The 20,975-nt window shown below is 48.2% G+C and overlaps 1 long non-coding RNA gene across 3 annotated transcripts; it reads left to right on the top strand.

Annotated features, from left to right (window-relative positions):
- Positions 1 to 46: 46 nt before the first annotated feature.
- Positions 47 to 15,666, top strand: LOC134153845 (uncharacterized). 3 transcript variants are annotated; one of them, XR_009961243.1, is made up of 4 exons: positions 47 to 117; positions 2,226 to 2,313; positions 2,551 to 2,775; positions 15,517 to 15,666. It is a non-coding gene; the product is annotated as an uncharacterized LOC134153845 (long non-coding RNA). The 3 variants fall into 3 exon arrangements; XR_009961241.1 differs by lacking the exon at positions 2,551 to 2,775; XR_009961242.1 differs by lacking the exons at positions 47 to 117; positions 2,551 to 2,775 and adding an exon at positions 1,033 to 1,116.
- Positions 15,667 to 20,975: the final 5,309 nt, after the last annotated feature.

The following is a 20,975-nucleotide window of genomic DNA, read 5'->3' as shown; positions in this document are numbered from 1 at the left end:
CGCCGCGCGCGCCCACGTGACGGCGGCGGCGGCGGCAGCGGCGGCAGGGCGGCCTGCGTCACGTGGCGGGGGCGCGCGCGCCGCGGCGGCCTACGTCACGGCGACCGCGCGCCTACGGTGAGGGAGGGAGGGAGGGTTCGAGCGCCCCCGGCGGCCGTGACGTAACCTGGGGGCGGGGGAAGGGGTGACTGGTGCCCGCGGGGTGTGTACGGGGGGGGGGGGTAATTGGTGCCCCTGGGGTGTGTGGGGGGGTGACTGGTGCCCTGGGGTGTGTGGGGGGGGGGGTAACTGGTGCCCAGGGGTGTGTGTGGGGAGTGACTGGTGCCCTGGGGTGTGTCTGGTGGGGGGTAACTGGTGGCCCCGGGGTGTGTGTGGGGGGTAACTGGTGGCTCTGGGGTGTGTGTGTGGGGGGGGTGACTGGTGCCCCTAGGTGGGTTTTAGAGGGGGGTAACTGGTGCCCCCGGGGTGTGTGTGTGTGGGGGGGTAACTGGTGGATCCAGGGTGTGTGTGTGTGAGGGGTAACTGGTGCCTCTGTGTGCGTGGGGGGGGGGTAACTAGTGCCCCCAGGGTGTGTGTGGGGGGTTACTGCTGCCCCTGTGTGTGTGTGGGGGGGTAACTGGTGCCCCTAGGTGCATGGGAAGGTAGCTGGTGGCCCCAGTGTGTGTGGGGGAGTTACTGGTGCCTCTGCAGTCGAATCTGGCACCCCAGGCTCCCCAGCACCCAGTTCAGAGCAGGCACCGTCCCTGCGCCAGCCATGCCTGGTGCTGGCTGCGCTGAGCCGGGCCGTCCCGTGCTGCCTGCCCCCTGCCTGCCCGGAGCCCCCGCTCAGGCTGCGTGCTCCGGGAGGGGCGTGATGCCGGATAACTCCATCCGGGAGATAGCGGAGGAGCTGCCAGCCGCAGCCGGATGGGGTGGGAGGCGCAGTGGAGGCTCCTCTGCCAGAAGCAGTGCGTGTAGAGAAACCCTTGGTCTGAGTAGCTGCTCCTTAAAAACTGCGCCGCCTCTTTCTGTTTGCAGACCTTTGGGGTCAGAAAAGGCCGTGGAGAAATGTGGCATGTGCAGGAGGATTGTAGCTATGAAGTGGTTATCGATCAGGGGGCGATTGTGGGCTAAACTGTAAGTCCAGTTGCTTAACACTGTTGATTCTCACTGAAAAAAAAAACTGTGATATTTTCAGCTTCCTCTGGACTGCAGAGGGCTAGTGGAGGAGAATGACACTTTTTGGACTTAACATGATGAAAAACCACAATAATGCAAGGCTGGATTTTTTTCTGAAGCTAAAGGCAAAATTTGTGGCTGGAAGTACAGTTTGAGCTTGGCCTTTACTAGTCATCATAGGAGAGCAAAGTTACCTGTTGTCCTTATTGTTGCTTGTCAGGTAGGTTGGAATGAATACGAGATGTAAGAGTGCAAGGCAAATCCATCTGAAACACTTGCAGCTCGCAAAGGCTGAAATATTTATGACCTGAGCACAGGGTTAGTGTAACCAGGAAGGCTGAGGAGCAGCTGCGTGCATGGTGGGTCACACTTTGGTCAGTGCCTGTCAGACCAAGGGATGTAGCTGTGTGTGGTTAGGTTGAGAAGAAGCTGGGCATCCGCTGGGGAGGGACAATTTGGGCAGTTTTCTGGATTTGAGGAACAGGGCTCAAGCTATGAGCACACAGGCCTTGAACGGGGCTCAAGCTATTAGACCACAGGTTTGAAGAGGCCACTAAAGACCTTAGGCAGCCCTGAGAATTGCTAGCAATGGATGTTGGTGCTGTAGGATAAATGTGCAGCTCCTTTGCTGTGTACTTTTCATGCACAGAACATGAAGAAGAAGAAGTACGAAGGCCATCCCCAAGAGTGGCCATCAGTTCTGGAAAATAAAATTGTGTTTTGTTTTACTTTGTTTTGTTTTTGTCCAGCAAAATAGCATTTGAAACAGAACGGCCATTTAAATGAGCAAATCAAGTGTAACTTTAAGGCGAGATCACTAATATCAGCACTTACATAGTTATTCTGCCAACTGGCTTTTTGCTGTTGTCTTAGAAGTATAGTTTGGTTCTTCAGCATAAGCCTTGTTTGATTGTTTTATAGTTTGGTGTACAGAACTCTGGTTTTACAGCTGATTTTTACAGAGGTGCAGTACACCAACCATCCTTTGCTCCTCAGGATTTCAAAAGGTTCCCTGTGGTGGCACTCACAAGTGTGAGAGGATAGACCTGCCTTCCTTTTTTCTCTAGGACAGGAGCTGCTATTGCCTGATCAACTGTGCCTTGGATGTGGAACATCTCCCTGGCTGCCTATTTGTGTGCATGCGTAGCTTTCCAGGTATGAAACTAGGGATCTTACTGTTCTCCTTTAGCCCTAAGCCAGCGCAATGAGAGCTCTGCATTTCAGGGGTGTGATTGGGTATTAATGAACAGAGCAGAAAGTATTAGCATGTCTTGACTGCAATTATTATGGAATTGCAGAAAAATACCGCCATACAAAAAATTGCCACAGTACCAAAAAATGCAGAGCCCTCCAGTGGTGAAGGAGGGACATCAGATACAACTGTCCTTTCAGCATCTCAGAGGGTACCTATGGGAGTCCGACCACATTGCTTGGACTGCTGCTGAGGCCAAAGATCTTGAAGCCCTCAGAATGGAGTAAAGCTGATGATGTCCCTCCTAGCTGCATGCGAGTTCAATTGGAGTTCCCAGGAAGAGGTTCCTCACAGAGGGTGGATAGGTCTCCTGAGGATCTTACTGCTCTTGTCTCCCCACTGTGGGCACTTGCCAACTGTTAGCTGTAAGTGCTTCTTTCAAGGTCTAACATCAGTTGCTGGACTGTCAGCACAAAAGCATGTGAAATCCGCTGCACTCGTCCTCTCTTGGATGGACTTGTCTTTGCTGTTTTTTTAGGCTTAGTGCATGATTAGCTGGATGAGCCATGGAAAATAGAGCAGAGTGTGAGAAATTGCCTACCGTTGCCAATGAAAGCTGTTCTTCACTGTCTGTCCCCAGAGTGATTAAGAAAGTAATCCAAAAGCATGAAGTTGAAGAAATACTGAGCAAGGCACACAGTGAGCACTTTGCATGCTATTGTTTCCTTTCAGTGATCCAAGCTTGTTTGTTTTAACTGCTATTACAGAAGTGTGGGGATTACTGTAGAGAAGTATTAGTGAATCTCATTCCAGGCATATTTGTTTTCACTGACAGGAATATTTACGTCTGCTTAAAGTTGGTTTGGAAACAAGTCGGGTCCAGGCTGTAACGAAGCAAAGCCAGGTGTCTAGCTTAGCCATGCTAAGCTGCAGCAATCTGTAAAATCCAAAGGTGACAGCTATTTTTGTGTTGGCAGCACACAGGATTCTGACTCAGATGTGTAGGTGAATTTAGCTTGAATGGCTAATACTTTCCTGCACTCCCCCTCTCATCATGTATTACTGCTGTATAACAGAAAAAGCCAAACAGACAGGCTGCCTACTCCTCAGCTGTCTCAGTTCTCAGACCAGCATTTTTCTGTAAGGTAGAACTGGCATAGGAACACGTTAACAGACTGAACGTTGGTGGTATGTGCCCCATGTGGCCTTCTTTGGTAATGCCAGAAGGAGACAGACACCTCAGCTAAATCTTTCTGTGTGGTGAGTCAGAGCTCTTAATAAACTTCTGCTGAAAAGCTGGTCCTGCTGCACCAAGTACTGCGTTAGCACATGAGAATGAGACTTTGGCTTTGTGGCTAGACAAAGAAACAGCCAACCCAATCTCATGCTGGCAGCAGGCCTGCTCAGAGAGGTTCATCTAGAGACCTCCAGAGGTCCTTCCAACCAACATTCACAGCATGTCAGCTCTCACAGAGCCTTGCATAAGAGAAGGAAAGATTCTAGTTTTATTGTTTGGCCTGAGAAGTGGCTGAAAAGGGAGGTAAGCAATCCTGCTGAAGTGACGCAGTGGAGTTGGTCTGTCATAAAGTGGGGCTGAAACCAGACCTCATCAGTCGCAGACTAGTTCTTTAGGTGAGAGCTAAGCATGTGCTTTGGAACCAATACTATCAAGGGAAGAATTTTACTTCTGTCTCGTGGTAGAAAATTGTGTAAAACAATTTGAAGATCCCTCCTGATTCAACAGCAGTAATTTTTCTTCAGGAAGTAAAGGTTCATTCATGGGTTGTCTCTAAGGTGTGACACTGGCAAACATTGTGTCATGTGTAGGCTGTGATGTTTGGTGGTGTTACCTAGGTCTTGTGCCTCAGTGCACTACTCCCTTACTGCATCTTCACTCTGCAATCCCTCCTACTCTCTCTCTTCCCTGGGAGACTCGCTTGAGCACAGAGCCAGGAGTAAGACATGCCTTGCTCTGACTCTGGTACCAGTCTGTAGTGGTTAGGGAGCAGGATCCAGGAATCTGCTTCAGTGCAGAGCCACTGCCCACACTTTGGAGGTAGCTGTACATACCTGAAGATCTCACTTTCCCTGCAGTCAGTTGCCCGACTTCGTGTGTGACTAGCCGCTGTGGTGCAAGCTGCAGGAGTTGTTTCCCTCTGTTCCCAAGTTGTGCTATAACATCAAAAGGCCTCGTAAAGTTATGGTGACCGTGATGTCCTTTCCCTTCTCTGCTAATTAGAATCTAGTGATCTGCAAAATAGTTTTGGTTTTCTCGGCTCTCTGACCACAAGGCCGGAAATGATTCCTTTCGTCAAAGCACACCTACTGTAGTCTCAAAATAAGATGCCGCTCTCTGAGGCCAGCACATTGAGAGAGATTGTAGGGAAAAAATCTGTGTCATTTCTGTTTCTCAGTTCTTGAGAATATTTTAATCAGTCCTGAGAAAACCCCAAGACCTGTATCTTGTAGACAGAGATATTTGTCTTGAAATTGCCACGTAGTCCCAAATCATCCTTAAATCTCTATAAAAGCAAACCTTGCTTCTTATTGCTAGTAGGGCAAACTACATACTAGGCTATGTTAGGAGGATTGGGGCCAGCATACCAGGCGAAGTTATTATCCTCCTGCTGGGTACCAGAGAGGGCCCCATCTGGATATTGTGTCCAGTTTGGAACAGCCGGTTCAAGAGGGATATCAACAAATTGGACAGGGGCCAGCAAACAGCTCCAAGGTGGGAAAGAGCCTGGGACATGCAACCCGTGAGGAGAGCTGGAGGGAGTTAGGCAAAATGGGAGGCAAAAGGGGGGGATTTAACATCAGCTGGGAATTACTGGATGAGCATTTGCAAATGGCTAAATGTTTCTGGGTAGTGACAGCTGGTATAACATGGGACAGCAGCCACAGATGGCAGCACCAGGAGGTTCATACTGCAATAGGAACAGCTCCTTCCCCAGCAGCCCTGGTTCAAGATGTTGGCGAGATGGGTGCGCTCTGTGTGCTGAGGGGGTTTCTAGATGCAACTGTGCAAAGCCAGGGCCACCCTGAGCTAGTGCTGGGGACAGCCCTGCTGTGAGCAGGGGGTTGCACTGGAGACCTTCTGAGGGCCTGCCATCAGCACTCCTGAGGTTCTCGGAAACCTGAATTATATTCTGACTTTATCTGAACCTAGATAATACGGTGAGCTGGATTTGTATTTTAGGCTCATCTCTAAGAGGTAGACGATGAAATGTGACTTGGACTAATCAGGCTTTAGGTCTCAGGAATCCATTCCAGTTGCCTGGCCTCTGTTTTGACCCGTCTTTTTTTTGAAGTTCATAAAGAAGAGGGGAAAGGAAATGAGAGCAGAGGCCCTGCTTTTCCTGTAGAATACCTCATTCCTTATAAAATTGTTTGGCAGAAATCTCTTTCAGCTGGACAAGCTAAATGCTTTAAAACATGCCTGTAGTCATTTTCCTCTCGTCTGATTCCTCTGCCTGCTCAGTCACTTCCCTGTATTGATAAAATCATGAATGTACAGACTGGAATATTCCTTGAAGAGGTAGCACAGAAATTACCCAAAAGTGCTTTAAGGGTTTGTGAATTGCAGCAGCCTTATTAATCCTGAGCTGGCTGGGGGTGAGAGGATGTCAGGGCCTTGCTTCACAGCATTGTGCATTGCAAGGTGGGCAGCGCCTGCTCAGCTCCGGCATTTCTTGCCCTTTTTCCAGGCAAACATACTGGGACATGCAGGTTACAATCTTTGCCAGGTCATGAAGAAACCACACCTACCTTCCTCCCTGCCTTGTTACGCTGTGTGAAGAGGAAAACAGCTCAGGACTGGTGAAGGAGGCATGTGTCTGCTCTGTCCTGGACACTAAGGAGATGGCTGATGAGAGGTGTTGAAAGCCCCGAAGCAGTGAAAACCATTTGTCCTTTCCTTGTTCACCTTGGAGAAGAATTTTGCTCTGTTTTCTCTGTGTCCTCAGCTTAGTCAATGGATGACTGCTATGAGGTCTGTCCCCTGCATCATCTCTTCTCCAGGCTGAACAAGCACAGATCCCTCAGCCTTTCCTTAGACACCTTATGCTCTACCCCCCTTCACCATCTTAGTAGCATCTGCTAGACTCTCTCCAGTCAGCTCTTACTGCAGGGCAAAGCATCTTTCTTCAGGAGACAGCTGTGCTGCTTTTGTTTTGTGGAAGGGTGCAAAATAAAAGGAATCACCAAGAAACTCTTTACTTCAGACCCCTCTATTTTATGTTTTGTGTTTCAGGGTGGCCTGATACATGATCTGCTGTCCTGTGGCATTGGCTGTGCTGCAGTGACCCTTGGAGCAGCCTGAGGTTGGCATACTGACTAGATTAGGCTGTTGATGTCATGGCAGCTACTTGAGTCAGGCTCTGCACCCCTTTATGATGATGATACTGAGTTAGCAGAGGTATCTCCTGTGCCTTGAAAGAAACTAAGACCAGAGACATGGTGAGATAGGGCAGAAAGGAAAGGAAGGAGCAAAAGGGCACCTGGTGATCTTGATCCTGAGGAGCCAGGTCTCCAGTGGAGAAAAGACCTTCATTCCTCCCTGCACATTGCATTCCATACTTACTGCCTTTAGGAGGCCTCATACTGTGCCTTTCTGATAGGCACATGATGAATGCTGCATGCAGAGGGGCAGGTGATGGTAGGGGCTGGATAAGATGTCCTGAGATCTGCTCAGTATTTCCTCATGAGTCAGCCATGCATCGAGTGAGCAGTGGGAATCGCTGGTTCCCCCGAAAGTGGCTGTGCTGCAAAAGCCAGCTCATGCTAAGTGTGGTTAGAGCTGCAGGCACTCTTACTTCCCCTTTTGAGAGGTGAAAGGACAGCACAAGTGTGGTCAGAAATTTCCTGCATCTAGATTTGGTCAGGGGCCACCTGCAATCCTTGAACTGAGGGTTTCACATCCTCTTTCAGACTGAACCTATCCAGTTGCTTTGAGGACAAGTCCTGAATCTTGCCATGGCAGTGCCTGAGCTGTGGTTTTGGTGTATGTCTTGTGCTGAGGAGTCTTTGGATTGCCTTTCTGACTTCCATGACTTTTTTTTTGGGGGGGGGTGGGGGGGGTGGGGTCAGGGAATCTGAAAAAGAAATAATGATTTAGGGAAATAAAGATAATCCCTTCTCTTACCACTCACCTCTGAGTAGAGCTGTCTTGAAGGACTACAGGCTGTGCAATGACATTGCATGTCAGCACTTGCTGGTGCTGTACACACATTTACTCCTAAGGGCCCAGCTTGGCCCTGAAGTCTCTACTAGAAGCAGTTGTTCTTAGTGAGGAATGGAATAAAATATCTCTTTACACAGGAGCTAGTGAAGGTCAGGGAGGTTCTGGGAGCCTGAAAGAGTCTATCAGAGCATAAAGAGCCCATTCTCGGACTTGCACTTTGCTAATTGCCCATAGAGTTCATCTTGGTTCTCTGACCATTGACTTGGGTATTTCAGATAGAGAAGTGATTTGCCAAGGCCATGAGGAGTGACAGATGTAGCACTGGTTAGGGAAAGAAGCTGCTGGAAGGAGGCAGCCACGGAAGGTTATGTTAGCACCTGATTCTAAGGGAAATTTTCTGCCACTTACAGCAAGGAACAGCACCTGAGGAGTTTTAGATCCAGATTACAGATGGCCAGGCAACTACTGCAGCAAGCTGGAGCTCCTATAGAGGAGAGCTTTCAAGTGTTAGCCCTGTAATGTTTCTGCCTGAAATTTTGCAGAGTGCCTAGGGAAACTGCATGCACAGTTGCTTACCAATGCAGGGATACTGATGCGCATTACAGCGTTAAGGTTCCAGACATACCTACTCAGTTGTCATAGAGGTAGTTGCTATGCTCCTTAACTGCATAGTTTCTGTAGTCCTAAATGATTTGTGACCTGAGGACAGCCAGGCATTTATTTGGGCATGTATGAAGCAGAGGAGACTATCTGAAATAGGACACGGCATGCTGTTCTTAGACTGTGCATCTTATTATGCAGGTGCTTGGAGGAGGAGGAGACCACATTACAACTTTAGTTCTGAAGGTGGGCCTTAGAACCAGTTAGTATAACTTTAGTACGTGACTTATGTCAGAATTACCTCCAGGTTGGAAGTGTAATTAGAAATTGGGGTAAAGGGCTTCTGTTCACAGGTGAGAATTCTTTGGAAACATATGCCTTTCACTTCTGAAAACTTCAGGCAGGACAGAATTATGGGAAGAGTAATTTCTGTATAACTGGAAACTAATCATGAACAATGACATTCTCTGATGATGTTAAATAGAATTAATTATATTTAACTTGCAGGCTGTGTTGTGTTTCCAGGTTGTAATCTTGGGCTGGGCTCTTGGACAGTTTTACGCATGAGGTAAGATTTGATAACATGAAAGGTAGCCAGAAAACAGTGAGTAAGTGACAGAAAATGGTGTTAGTGACGTGACAGGTGGCAGCCTTTCTTCAGAATTAGCACCATTAGTCTCTGCCCAGGGATCCTTAGCAGCCGAACAGCTTTAGTCTGTTCTCTGCTATCCTGGCAAACAGCTCCCTGGGCGTGATCTTGCTGTTCTGTCATGAATATGAAATGCCCTTGTGTGTAACTGAGGCTTGACTCTGTAACAAGACAGATTGTTTGATTGTACAGTGAAGGTAACCTGTGCTTGGGTTATAGACACACAGAGCTGGGTTTTGATATGATATGCTGGAAACTCTACTTTCCTGTGCAGCATGTTGAGAAAACGTCCACGTGACTCGGATTTCAGGCACGAGCAGTATGAGCAAGAGTCCTCTCTTCAGGCAACTTCTCCCTGATATATCAAATAAAAGCTATTTCCTTGCCTTAGGAGATGTCTGACCTGCTTTTCATTCATCTGGCTTGCTTTCCCTCTCAAGGTGTCTCAGAGGATGCTGTGGGGAGGACTTGCTGCTGTTCCTTTAGATGAGCAACATCCCACTGAAGAAGGGAAAGGGAGGAACAAGGACCAAAGACATCTTCTCTCCCATTACATGTGTCTGGGCGTAAGCAGCTCTTCTCACCCACCTGTGCAGGAGCTGCTGCAGGAGGAACTTGCAAGGCTTTCCACTACCTCCCTTCACCCAGCCTGCAGGGAAGGCTGGGCTGACAGGAGGGACTGAGATCAGGGCAAAGACACCACCTTCACACTCAGGTCATGGCGCTTGTGCACTACAGCCGGTACTGTCCAGTGTCCAAGGGTAGAGGGAGGAAGTTGTCTCTCTGGTGATGGTTGTCTTCTTAGTGCTCTGTATATAGCCTGGCTGATAACCAGCCTCAGAGTCAGCAAGGCTTTGTTTGGAGACAAGAAGAATTCATCATGTAGAAAAGACACTAAGATTTGCAGGATCAGCTTGCAGCAGCATGGCTGAATGAGCTCCCCAAGTATCCTGTCTCTGTCACCTAGGAGCACACACTGAGGTGGAAGGAGAGGTCTACCGGGACACCTCCCCTTACCATTTTAATAGGAAAGTCCCCAAACCAGGGATGAAGCCAAGCTCCCCAAGACACCTACTAAAATGAGAGAAGCTGGCTACTTGAAATTTGGCAAAAAGCAAAGCTGTCTCTGAGCTATCTTCTCTGTCTATAGAAGACTCCCTAATCCAAGCCAGGAAAACCACAACTGCCTGAGTGGATCAGCTTTCACCCATACCCTGGAACAGAGATAGATTTTGCAGAAATTTGCACCTAAGCAGGGCTTTGTTTTGTTTGTTGTGACATGAGAAGCTCTAAGCGTTGCTTAGTGGTTATATGTCATAGACTGTGTTTTGCTCTTTGCTGTATAACTAACAAAGCAGATTCAGCTGTTGCCATTTATGACCAACTTGCCTTGCTCTTCTGGTCACAGGACCCCAGCAGTGCGGGTGGTGATGTCCTTTGGGGGTCTCCAGGCCAGCCCCATGCTCGGACTAGGGCTCAGTGTGCTGAAGCTCAGCTCATAGGTGACAAGGACTGGAAATGGCCTCAGGGAAGGAGGGAAGCAGAAATAATTGCAGTCAGCTTGAATCCCATTAGGCTGCAGTGGAAACACAGTCTAATGGCCTCTCAGGCTTCAAGTTACTGAGCGAGAGACTTCCCTCAAAATGAGACTATTCTATACTTTTAGAAGACATTCTGCCACCTCTCATTTAAAGACAAGTGATAAACATTTCTCTGCATACAGGATGCATTGTGCACAGACAGAAACAAGCTCCAAAGAGCCTCCCATGCCACAGGAAATAGTCAGGATACTTAGCAGACACCAGGAAAATAGCTGCCCCCTTCCAGATGGCGGCACATCTGTCTGTCTTGTGCAAGGCTGGACTCAGCAGATCATGTCTCCCTTTCTCCATTCCTTGGCCAGGCATCTTGGGAGACATGGAGCATAGCACACTCTCCAAGACTGTCTGCAGTGCTAGGTGAGAGCAGCTCTGGCTTCATCTGAGCTTTGAAACCCCTCAGTGATGGTAACCCCTACCCCCACGCACACAGCTCTGGTGTCCTGTCTATCCTGGTGTCTTGCACCATCCTCCTGGGGAAGGTTTCCCAGCATCTCAGGGCTACCATTCGTTGCTGTTGCCCTTTCTTGTAACAGCTGCCACTACTAGGAAACATTTAGCCATTTGCAGTTGCCCTTCCAGTAGTTTTAGGTTGATATTAAGACCCTCTCTCACCTCTCCTTTGCCACCCTCTCCAGTTCTCCTCACAGGCCCTGTACCACTGGGCTCAGCCAGTCTTGCCAGATGTTTTGCTGTCCCCTTCTCTGTTTCTTCATGTGTCTTTTAAACTGAGGGGCCCTAGACCAGAAATAGTGTTCTTAGTGTTTTGTGGCCCTTGCCTCCAACATGATGTGGCCTTGGGCAGATCTAGATGTTGGATGTAAGAATTGAACCAGGGTCCCTGGGGCTCTCTGAAAATACCTCCATGCTGAGGGAGTCTGCAGCCAAGTTGCCCTAGTTCAGATGGCAGATTTCTCTGCTCACAATGGTGGCCATAAGACAAGCTTTATGGTCCTGTTTGTGCTTCTTCTACAATCATATTAAATGAGAATCCCTGTGATGAAGGACAGTCTTTCTGCTGGCTGTGGGTTGCCAGAGCACCACAATTACAAATATACCCACAGTATCTGTCTACACTGAGGTTATTTGGAGAGCACACCATGCAAATAGTGCTGGGTATGTGTCTGATGTTTGCAGTACAGAGTACCTTGGAGATTTTCACAGTTGACTGCATAAGGCCCTAAGCAACCTTATCTAGCTTTAAATTTATCCTTGTTTTGAGCAGAGGTTTGAACTAGACATCTCCAGAGGTCCCTTCCAACCTGTTTTTCTGTGATCCTGTGATTGTTGGTTTGCTCTACTTTTGTTCTTGTTTCTCTAAAGCAACAGATATATGCTATAAATGCTCTTTAAATGCTGTTGCAATGGCACACCTGTAACTCAGGATTGTGCAGCTGGGAAGGCAGCCACGGTGTGAAGAAATGCAGGGAGAAACCTCCACAGGTGTCCCCTCTTACTGGGAGCTGCATTTCAGCTTAAGCCTTGGGTCTTGCTCCTTATCTGGGTTGTGCTCCTCATCTGAGCTACGCTGTAGGTGTGCCTGTGCCAGCCACACAATCTGCTGGTCCAGACCTTCAGCCTGATCCACTGCCTGGACTTCCTGGCTTTCCCTGGGACTTGCCTTGTCACTGTGGACCTGTTGGCTGATCTCTGGGCTGTGGCTGACCCTGGCTGCTGTCATCACCCTTGCCCTGGCAGACTGTGCCATGGCAGTGGGGACTGTGCCTGATCTGCATGTTGCCCACCTTTGACTCTGAGATTACCTTCAGTCGTAGGGCAGTTCACTGCCCTTCAACTGTAGTATGATGCATTTCCTACAATCACCTTGGCACCTTGCCTCACAAAATTTCCTGTGACTGGTAGGATCAATGCACAGGCTCTATATTTTTTTTTCTTTTCCTTTTTTCCCCCTCTCATTATTCTAAAGATCTTTGGATATAGGGTGCCAGGGATTTTACAGTTTGTGATACGAAGTCATGATCTGTTTGGTACCTTGGACGTAAAGTCCCTGTCTCAGCTGCCTTGTTACCAAGGGGTGTCTTCTGGCTGGTCAAGAGGAGCAGCCTTAGCTGGTGGCCACGTATTGTGTTTGTCTTCCATGAGTCAGCAGGCTGCAAAGAAATGCTCTTCAGCAGGCTGATCTCTGCTGCTAGTATGCCAAGGATTGCCTGTGCATGTGTTTAATATCCATCCATAGTGGTTCTCTGTAGTGACTTTAATTGCTAATTCACTGTGAGAGTGACGGAGCACTGGACCAGGTTGCCCAGAGAGGTGGTGGAGTCTCCTCTGGAGATGTTCAAGGCCCGCCTGGATGCAACCCTGTCTACTGTGCTCTAGGTGACCCTGTTGAGCAGGGAGGTTGGACTAGATGATCTCCAGAGGTCCCTTCGAACCTTACCTATTCTGTGATTCTAATCTGGGGAGAGTTTTCTTTTGGTTTATACTGAAAGGGCAACATTTTGTATGTGCCTCTGAGCAGAGGTCTGTGTGTCCTGGAGATCTTTTGCCTGTAGTTCAGCTGCTTGACAAGTCTCTGAAGTACTGCTGCCAGGTTACCAGCTATGTCTGGCCCTCAGCCACTGTAAGTTTTAGACTTGCTGGACTTGCTGGCCAGGTTGAGTGTCACAGCTGCACCTCTGCCACAGGGACACACACAGAGCCTGCAGCTTCTTCAGACAGCCCCATACCCTTGGTGAGGACTGTGTTCCTCACTGAGATCCAGGGCCTAGGAGATAATGTCTACCATCTTTGGCAGTATCAGGGCTGCAGATTCAGCAGAACATGGCGTGATGGTCTAAGAGAATCACTGCTGACTTAATGAGAACTGCTGTGTTCCTCTGCTATGGCATGTGTGCCAGAACAGAGTATCTCCCTCTTCCCAGCCCCACCTGTCTACAAGGAATATGGAAAGTCAGACTCGAATGGCTCTCCATGCTGAAGTTCCCTTCTCAGGTGGCACCAGTACAGGGCATCCCCAGCTCTGAAACTCCTCTCTGTGAATCAAGGGAGGCCATTCCTTGACTGAGATGCGTGGCCACTTTCTGAAGGCAGTGCCATGCTCTTGCTCATTTAGCTGAACCATGGAAAATCATACAACAAATGCCTTTGCTTGCTTTGTTGCTCTGTCCCATGGAGCAGGGGCAGTGCAGTAGAGCCTGGACCTGTCATACTCTCCATATGGCTCAGGAGAGAGGGCCAACAGGGCAGGAACTTTTACAAGTTCTAACAAAAAGACAAGGAACAAACTCTAGTCTGGAGAAACCCTGCAGACTCCTTTATGGGGTGAAAGAACAAGATTAGGGTACAACCAGTGCTAATACTGCTCAGTTATCGGCTGGCTTTTGACACAGAAGAGCAAATGTTGGCAAAATGATTATGGTAACCATTTCACAAATAATTAAATTTGTTGATTTGCAATTGCCTGCATAAACTGCCAGCAGCATCACATCTCAGAACAAACCCTGCTACCCAAAATTTTACTGGTTAGGGAAATGATGATAAGCATCAGAAATCAGATGTTTTTTCTCTCTTGTAGATTGGGTCTGAGTATTGCTATTTTTATTGGTTTTTAATAAAACTTCTTTTGCCAGGGAGCATCAAAAAACAGAAATATAGCAACACAGGTCTACACACAAAAGGTTTGATTCCAGCAAACAGGAGTTAGATACATGAACAGAAAATTGCTGTATATCTGTGTGGGTGCGTGTGTGTTTGTGTGTGTGTGTATATTTATATGTTTCTGTACTGGAAATAATTGATATGAAAGAGTGTCTAACGTGATGAAAGGAAGAGCCTTAATCCAGAGAGACCTCCATAATGTTGCAGACTGGACCATCAAGAAGCTCACAAATCCCAGCAAGGAGAAATGGAAGTGGTGCACTGGGGCAGGAAAGCCACGTACATTGGTGCAGGCTGGGGAGTGAGTGACTGAGCTGCAGCCTTGCTGGGTAGGACTTGGTGGTAACTGTAGACATGAGCTAGAACAACGGTGAGAAGTCACTCTCACTGCGAACTGTGCAAGCTACTTATGGGGCTGTATGAGAAGGGGCATGCCCTGCCCAGCTGAGGGATATTGGGGACCCTTTTAACAAGCATCGGTGAGGCTGCAGCAAGATTATTGTGCCAAGTTTAAGAGGGAGGTGGAAAGGAGCCAGCAGATGGTGCTTTAGGTAATGAGAAATGTGTGATGATATTGGCAAAGTGCAGGAAAGATTCCTTTGGGAGACCTCTTGAGGCCACAAATTGTCAGACCACAGGAAACTCAAATGTGTGAGCCAGGAAACCGAAGGGGCAGGGAATCTTGCAGAAGAGTGCAGCAAAGCAGTTGGCCATTTGTTCGGCATTAGAGTTAACACTCTACGTGGCTTGCCAGCATGACCTAAATTACTCATATGCCAGAGACTGAACGGGAAGCCATGAGAGGTGCGTTGGAGTATTCAGTATGAACAGCACTGTCTCCTCTGCGTCCTCACAGGACCACATTGGAAAGGCAAAGGCTGGGGCAACTTTTTGGATGCAGCCTGTTCTCCACTCAGTCAAATTGTTTGGCACGGTCCCACTTCTGCAGGTTCTTCTCCTATTTTGCATTTGCTAAGCACTGCTTTCCTTGGAAGTCTGGGGTCCTTGTCCAGTCCACACCATGTTTCCTCAGTTGCTCTTACTAATTTTACCATGGTAGCTGCTGGCTCAATGGTTGTACATCCCATGTCAGCCAAGCAGGGGGAATAAAGCACCATTGCTGAAGCACTGGAGCAGTCTCCACCCTGAGTTACTGGTGTTAGAGCAGCCCATGGTGTTAAGTATTAGCAGAAGTCAGTTATTTCCCCTAAAGGAGGATCATTATTATCTCTGCCCTTCTTTTGTATTGTAGTCCTAGCAATACTGTAACTCCGACAGCGGGGTTAGAAATTAGATTTGTTAAGACTGTGCAATGTCATTATGTCTAGTACTTTTTCAGAGTTTCCTGGATGTTACTTAAAACAGGATAATCATTTACTCGTGTGCAACCAAAGACCACGTGGAAGCTGCTCACAAAGGAAGCCTCAGCCTTTGCAAATAAAAAAACCTCATTTCTGTTTTATTTTTTTCCAACCAAAATTCCGCAAACAAAAAATTTAAACTTCTCCCTTTGTTCCAGCTTTTGTGTTTGCTCTTGGATACAAGTAACCACAGTGGGGGAATGGAAGATACGGGATTTTGGTCCTAAAATAAGGATGTTTGTCTGAATTTGTTTCTGTAGATAATCCGAAAATACCAGAATAAAGAAGATTTTTGCTCTTTGGTCTTATTTGTGCAGTGCATTTACTTTACCACAGATGGAATACCTTGGAGAAGATACAAGAGAAGGATTTCAGTTTAATCAGGTCCAGGCACAAGTTTTGGACCCATAGCTAAAATGGCAGAGCATCAGCAACATCTGTCTCCTCTCTGCACTCAGATCCAAGAGGACAGAAGAGCTATCCAGGCATTTTTATGACAAAAAGATTTGCTTATTCAAGAACTACCTTGCCTTTTCTTATCTTTATTTTTTCTCTTTTCCCAAACACAAATCTAGCCTTTATTAACACGAGGTCTGAAAAATGTGTCCATGTTTAAATATGAACACTGATGGGCATTTGCCAGAGGCAGCCAAGACTTTAAATGCAGCCAGTATTAATCATCTGCCTCTGATAAACTGAGGTCCCAAGGCTGAGGGACCCGTTGAATTGGGCTGTTGTAATCACCGAGAGCCACTTTCCTCTTTTGTGGTCACATCCTCACTCAGTGGAACATTGCATCATCTGAGCTCAGCTGGTTCAGAAGCAGGGAAGTCTAACCTGGACATGTTGCAAGCTATGATCCTGAAGGTAGAGAATGGGCGGTGTTCCACAGGATGTTTCTTTCAGATATCCTGTGGGACTGTGACCATCCAGTTGCTGAAATTAGCATTGCTCATAAAATCAGAGAAAAGCCTAAACCAGAAGGGAGCTCTGGAGGCCTCTAATCAAATTACTTGCTCAAAATAGGCTAACTACAAAGCTAGATCTGGTTGCTCGGAGCCTTACCAGGCTGAGTTTTGAATATCTCCGAGAGCAGAGATCTCCCTGCTCTCTGGTGCCTGTCCAAGGGCTGCACCCCTCTTGCACAGAAGCAGTGTTCCCTTAGAACAAGCAGAATGTCTCCTGTTGCAACTCTTGCCCTCTCCCTATGCACCTCTGTGAAGAGCTTGGCTCCACCTTCTCTGTAAACCTCAGTAGATGGTGAATGGTGACTTCAGTCAGGTTCCCCTTCACTGTCCCTTCTCACTGTCCCCAGATGAATAAGCCCAGTTTCTTCAGCCTCTCCTTGTACCTCATGTGCTCCTGTCCCCAGTTATCTTTAAGGCTCATTTCAACTCTGCTTCTATGGCTGCCTAAAGACATCCTGTTACAGGATGAGCAGGAGGGGAGGCACAGCCCAGTCCCTAATGGGGGACCTAGCAGTGCAAGCTCCTCACAGGAGGAAATGGTGCACAGCCCAGATCTGTCACGTGTCCAGTGCCTGGTGTGGCAGGGATCATCAGCTGAGGCTCAGATATATTTGCGAAACAACTTCCTGGAAGAGGGGGAGGGAGGGAAGGCATGTTCTTTGGAAGAACAGCATTCTGGTGTATGGACAACTCCAGAAACCACCATATCGAGTCACTCAGATAGCATCAATGGGAACTCTTTCAGCTACACCTTTGTTCCAAAAATGAACTCTAGCGCTGTGTAGCCAAAGTCTTATGCTGTTCCAGATGCTTTGGCCAGATGATGGTAAAGTGAATCTGTTCTTCCACCATGTGGATCTTCCTGCTTGGGCACACATTCACTGGAGTATGACCTGAAGTCATGAAGCACCATGTGCCCGTAGAGAAAGGCTCTAGAGGATAGATATACACAGTCTGACTGCGTGGAGAAGCAGTAAATAGATCCATTTCTTTGGTCTGCTGTCAGGCTGGAGCTGTATCACAATGATGTGCTCTGTCAGGAGGTGTGGACTGGACAGCAATGAGGCAAGCCACAGCCAGCAGAAGTATCTGACCATGAAGGAGAAGGCGGGTAGCACCTTAGACTTAGAACCTGTGGCATCAGTGAGAAAGTGCTGGCTTCAGATGCGTGATAGAAAACTGTCTTCCTGAAGCTCAGATCTGTCTTGTTCTGCTGGATAAACAGCTGCTGCCTTCCTGCTCTGCCAAACTGCTATGAGGCCACAAGGGAGAAATTACAAAAGGGAAGGGGGATTTCTTACTGACTTTTGCAGACAGCAGTGCCAGGATGAATCTTTCCCTGCAGCGTCAGCTGCTGGCTGTGGATTCAACTGGTATATCAAATGAAGTGGTTTAATCCAAGGCTGATTTTTTCCAAGGACAGCAGAAACATGGTTTGCAGAGCTGAATATGACAGTATTTCCAGTGGTGATGACTGCAGTTTCCACAATGACGTGGAAGGGTGAGTCAGCGTCTCCACGCTGCAGCGCCTGGGAGCGCACAGACCCATCCGTCTCCAGCTCAGGGTATGGTGTGCAAAAAGACAGCACTGTGGGGAATGCAGGAAAGGTCTGGGCTACCCTGGGAGCAGGAAATACAGCAAAGAAAGAATCAAATCAGCTTTCCTACCAGCTAAATCTGGGCATCCATTTTGCAAAATAGAGACTGCCTGCAAAAGAGCCATACAAAACTGAAGCATGTGCCTCTATTTAGTATTAAGGTCTCCTTTTAGCATCCTCCAAGCACATCTCCAGCATCTGTTTTTGTTCTTGCCACATGCTGTTCAAGATGCGAGAATGAACATGCGAGATGCTGTACTTGGATACACACTAGTTCAGAGCACTAGGCAAGAGCAGCAATGGAGCTAGAGCATGGTCCTTCCCCAGGCACAGAGGAAGGACCTCTCTTGATCTTCACAGCTGCAACTCGAAAGCAATAATAACCATTGTGAAGGACTGGCCAGCATCACTATGCACTCTGTATGTGACTTGCAGCAGCTGGGGCCCTGCACAGAATAGAAAGCTGCAAACTACCAGCAGCAGCAGTGAATGCCGACTCTGCCCTCAGCTTTTTGCGGCAGTCAGAGGGCCCAGACTCTGGGCTGGTGTTCATACAACATAACCCTATCCTGACATGTGACACCTTCTTGCAGAGAGAGAACAGGAGGGTCAGGAGAAAGTCTGGCCAGAAAGGCAGAACTTCCCTCAGCATGGACCACTGGCTACTCCCTCTCCCAGCCACTTTGTGGAGGGCTTCAAATCACCAGTTCATTGCTGCCACCTGGGCAACAGGTCTGGACAATAAATGAAGCTGGCAGGATATGGAGAAGTCAATGAGTGTTTGTTTAGTGCTTTATTTTGAGTGCTGTGTAAATACCAGTGTGCTTAGAACAACTTGTATTTGAAACATGATGCTCCTCTGAGAAAGGTCATGTATTTCCTAGGTGCATCACAAGATTACTGGCAGGAACCAGCCAAAATAAAGGGGAAGGTGGAAAAAAACCTGCTCCATACCCACCCTTTAGGGCATTACTGTCCCCTAGGCCTCTCTGCTTGGCCACACAGTTTGCACTGGTTCTTAGCTGCAACTCTGACATGACTCATTTATTTTGGCTGGGCTGCCTAGTGCTGGGAAGAGACTGCAGGCTGGCAGCCCCTCTCCTGTGAGAAGTGTCAGCACTGCATTTCTCAGGGTTGTTTTATTCACCCTGCTTAGTTGTTTTATTCACCCTGTCCACATCTGATGGCCTGAACAAGCTGCTTTGCACTACGCATTCCCACAACCTGTGAGCTGTCTCCTCGCTACAACTGAAGCACAGGGCAACAGACCCAAATGACTGAGGAGCCTGCTCTTGGCAGTCCAAGGTCCCCTCCCCAGCACAGTCATGGGTCCCTGGATGCTTCAGCTGACTTGCAGTGCATCTGTAAAACTCTGTGTTGGCAATGAAACAATGCTAATTTATTTCTTGGGGGTTGCCCAAGAAGTGTCACAAGTCAGGCTTTCTGTGCCATAGGATTTTCATACTGTGCAGAACATTATTTCTCTAATATACTATGACCCAGAGGTCTGAACCTTCTGAGTGTAGATTTTACCCCCAAGAACTACCCGGATTTCACAGCCCAAGAGCTGTGAAGAAAGTAGCTCTTTAGCCCAAAAACCTCACCTTCCGCCCTTGCAGTGCAAGTCTGTGTCTGCTGGCTTTTTATATGCCAGAAGCTTGAAGAGACACATAGATGGGCAGAGGTACTCTTGGAGGCACCCTTGGTCAGACTTGGCTCAAGACGCCGTTCTGCCTGATACCACAGATCGAGATATAAGACAGACCCACAGCAGGGCACAGGGACTGGGCAGGTGAGTGTGGGCATGGCCATGGGTTTTCTACCTCAAATCCTCGCTGAGCTATCTGGTTCTTGGGAATCTCCCAGCCTCTCTTTCCCTTCTCCTTGAGTTTGTCTAATGGGATCAGCCTGCAGTTCAATGCACTTGCCCCTCTCGCTTGGAGGACTTTTCTGGCAGATTAAGTGCCTACGTGACTGAAGAAAACACCCTCTGGAAACAGTGCTGCAGATTTTCAGGGGCCTAGTGGGCATGCATCCAGAATGTCTACAGCATATGGATGTTTGTGCTGTCACTGCCAGCACAAGGAGAGCACCTAATGAAAACACGTTGTGATTGAGAGGTGCATGTCCCCTCTTCAGTTTGTCCAGGGTTTTGGAGGTGGGGAGGAGTTTTGCATGTGTTGTGGCATAGCTCTGTCTTATGCAGGGGAAGGTTCTCCCCAGAAATGTGGCAGATTAATCCTTGTTCTGTGACAGTGATCTGCTCTCTACTTTCGCAATCTGCTGCTGGCATTAGCCTGAGATATAAAGCACAGCTGCGGAGTTCAGTGCCAACAGCCTTTTCCTCCATCCAGTCTTTTCTGGGCCAGCTTGCTCTTTGTGTGCTTAATTTGTAGCTGTTTCTCAAGCAGGTCACGATATTACACAGCTGTCCTGGTGTGAAAGATACACAACCACGTATCAGCCTTCCCCCCAGACTCCTGATTTGCTGGGACACAGCTTTCAGCTGAAAGACTGGTCTCCCTCTGAGCTTATTCAAACAGCCCTTGATGTCCTTATCCGTAACTTCAAAACTCCTGTACTTGCGAACTCCACAGGATCATCACTGATTGCATCCTGCAATGACCTGTAAACCTAGTGGACAATAATGAGAAATGTAGCCTGGTGGCCACCAGAGAGAGCAACCACACCAAAGCACTTGGCAGCACTGCTGCCAGATCCCTTATGCTGAGCCTGTAGTCCTGCTGGGGAAGTACTTTCTCCCTCATTTTACCCCAGAAAGGTTGCCTGGTCCTGGACTCTAAGACCTAGCATTCTGGGCAGTGAGCATGGGGGCAGTGGGCTCCTTGGCCATGCCACCACTGCTGTGCACCAAAGAGCTGCACAGCTGACGGACCAAAAGTGATGGACTAAGTCTCCCACGCTTGCAGTAGTGGGACAGGGAGCACAGGGAGACAGCATTGCTTCCTCTGCCACCTCAGTGGGCCCAAAGCATGTAAATGTGGGAAGTCTGGCACACAGAACCAGGACGAATGTGACCTCTGCCTCCAA

The sequence above is a fragment of the Rhea pennata genome, chromosome Z, assembly GCF_028389875.1.
Source record: "Rhea pennata isolate bPtePen1 chromosome Z, bPtePen1.pri, whole genome shotgun sequence".
Lineage (NCBI taxonomy): Eukaryota > Metazoa > Chordata > Aves > Rheiformes > Rheidae > Rhea > Rhea pennata.
The sequence above is the reverse complement of the archived record's forward strand: the minus strand, read 5'-3'. Positions and strand labels throughout refer to the sequence as shown.